At 47.5% G+C, this 2,835-nt stretch overlaps 1 pseudogene; it reads left to right on the top strand.

The window, feature by feature from the left end:
- The first annotated feature begins 1,392 nt into the window (after positions 1–1,392).
- Positions 1,393–2,119, top strand: LOC132513306 (small ribosomal subunit protein uS5-like; annotated as a pseudogene).
- The last annotated feature ends 716 nt before the right edge of the window (positions 2,120–2,835 follow it).

The following is a 2,835-nucleotide window of genomic DNA, read 5'->3' as shown; positions in this document are numbered from 1 at the left end:
GGGACGAAGTGAGAGAGTGGCATGGACTTATATACACTACCAAATGTAAAATAGATAGCTAGTGGGAGGCAGCCACATAGCACAGGGAGATCAGCTCGGTGCTTTGGGAAACTGGATTCTTATTTTGGAATTCTCCTTTTTCTGTATCCTATTACTTGACACCAAGTATTCCTCACATTGTTCCATATTTGTTCAACGTTCCTTATATGCTGAGTGCCTACAGTGTGCCAGGCCCTGTGTGGTTCAAGTAGTGGTGAGATTGGGGGAGTGAGATTGGGGGGCCAGGATAAGATACAAGGTTGTGTTAGCCATGGCACCTTTCCTTGAGGAGATTGAGATCCAGCAAGGCAGACAGAACTTTGATCAAAAACAGTGTAAAATTGCTGGAGTAGAAGTCTAAGCACAGCACCGTGGGACTCCAAAGGAATAAGAAGCTGTTTAGCTGCCTGGAGATCAGGGAAGTCTTCACAAAGGAGAGGATACTTGAGCAGAGGCTTGATTAATAAATAGAAGCTTAAGGTTGAGAAGAGGAGAAAGGTCATTCTTGGCAGAGAGAACTGAGTGTGCCAAGATACCAAAATAAGAAATATGGCTGTATTTTGTGGGAAAGCGAGCCTTTGTGGGAATCTGATCCATTACAAAGTTGTGCAGGCTTGTTCTCTGCCTAAGAGTGCCTGGCCCAAGAGGTCACATAGGTGCCGATCCCCAGCTTACATTCTGCTTGTCAACTCAGACATTCTAGAAAGAAGCGGCTTCTTCCTAGAGAAAGGGGTTTTATTCTATAAGTTTTTATTATCAGTGGACCCAGTCTCTCCATTATTTTCCTTCTGTCTTAAAGCTTCATCTCAGCGTACGATGGTGATGGTGAATGACCGCCCCCCCCCCAAGATATTCTCAGACTCAAATCAGATGTCAGTGGCAGGATTTTCTTGTGAATCCTTGCCAAGAAAGACCTAGGGTTGATTGCCCTTACTTTTTTCTTGAAACCCTGACACATTCTGGGGAAGGACAATCTGGAGATGTTCTCTTTGGGAAGCCCCCTGTGGCTTTGGAGAGCAGGGTGCCCAGGAAGTGCAGAGTGACTCAAGGGAGCCAAGGAAAGGGCAGGGAGAGAGGCAGTTGGTAGCCAACACACATAAAAAATAGTGCCACCCATGGTCCATAAATAGATTTCATACTCAGTTAAACTCAACCAGTTACACCTGCTTCCTCCTACCCCCAAGTACACACACACACACACACACACACACACACACACACACACACACACACACACACACACACAGACACACACACACCCTTTAAGGGAAAACAAGGAAAAGGAGGCAAAACTAGAAGCTGATGACCTATCTCACAGTATCTAGAGCAGCGGCGTCCGGGGCTGGGGGCCGAGGCCGCGGAGCTTGCGGAGGCAAGGCCGAGGACAAGGAGGGTCTCCCCGTCACCAAGCTGGGCCTCCTGGTCAAGGACATGAAGATCAAGTCCCTGGAGGAGATCTGTCTCTCTTCTCTGCCCATCAAGGAATCTGAGATCATTGACTTTTTCTTGGGGGCATCCCTCAAGGATGAAGTTTTGAAGACCATGCCTGTGCAAAAGCAGATCCGTGCTGGCCAGCGGACCAGGTTCAAGGCATTTGTTGCCATCAGGGATTACAATGGACATGTTGGTTGAAGTGCTCTAAGGAGGTAGCCACTGCCATCCGTGGGGCCATCATTCTGGCCAAGCTCTCTCTCCATTGCCCCCGTGCGACGAGGCTACTGGGGGAACAAGATCTGCAAGCCCCAAACTGTCCCTTGCAAGGTGACTGGCCTCTGTGGCTCTGTGCTGGTGCGCCTCTTCCCTGCCCCCAGGGGCCCTGGCATCGTGCCCAAGAAGCTACTGATGATGGCTGGCATTGACTGCTGCTACACCTCTGCGGGGGGCTGCACTGCCACGCTGGGTAACTTCACCAAGGCCAATTTGGATGCCATTTCCAAGACCTACAGTTATCTCACTCCTGATCTCTGGCAAGAGACTGTGTTCACCAAGTCTCCGTATCAGGAATTCACTGACCATCCTGTAAAGACCCACCAGAGCTTCCGTGCAGAGGACGCAGGCTCCAGCTGCAGCCTCCACATAGTGTTCTATAGGAAAAATAAAGTGAATGAAGCTGGTTTAAAAAAACAAAACAAAACAAAAAAACTTTCCTTCTTTCCCTCACCCACTCTACCACTTTCCTTGGACTGTTACCAAGTTTGCTCTGGCAGTATTGGGACTGGCTGCCAGCCTCTCATGCCTACTGGAGCCACTGTTCTCCTCTGCCCCAGAGGTCACAACTTGTTATTGGTCTCTCACCACCAGTGCCCTCGACTTGGAGGCCAGATGACTTTGTGTCTCCTTACTTCTTTGTAAAGAGTCCCCAGTACTCTATATCCCGACTTCTGTGACTGTGATCAGTTCAGTTATCAACATGAACTCTGTTTCCTCATCTCTAAAACAGTAATAATGTAATAATAATAATATCTATCTCAGAGGGTTGTTTGTGAGAATTAATTGAGATTTTTCTGGGTAAAACACCCAACACAGTGCCTAGCACATAGTAAAAGCTCACTAAATCTTATTGACTAGCATCTATTTCACACAGATGCACTTCAGTCACACAGGAAGTGGACTGAGTAGGGACTTGAACTAAATTTTTATGACTTGGTCCAATGTATAAGTTCATGGGTATTTCCACTTATCCTAGAAGGGAACTTTGAGTTTCTTTTCAACTTACTCTCTGAGTATCTACTGTGTGTAAGGTGCTTGGGCTTGGCACTGGAGATACCGAGATGAATAAGACATTATTCCTGTCAT

This window comes from Lagenorhynchus albirostris, chromosome X (genome assembly GCF_949774975.1).
Source record: "Lagenorhynchus albirostris chromosome X, mLagAlb1.1, whole genome shotgun sequence".
NCBI lineage: Eukaryota > Metazoa > Chordata > Mammalia > Artiodactyla > Delphinidae > Lagenorhynchus > Lagenorhynchus albirostris.
The sequence above is the reverse complement of the archived record's forward strand: the minus strand, read 5'-3'. Positions and strand labels throughout refer to the sequence as shown.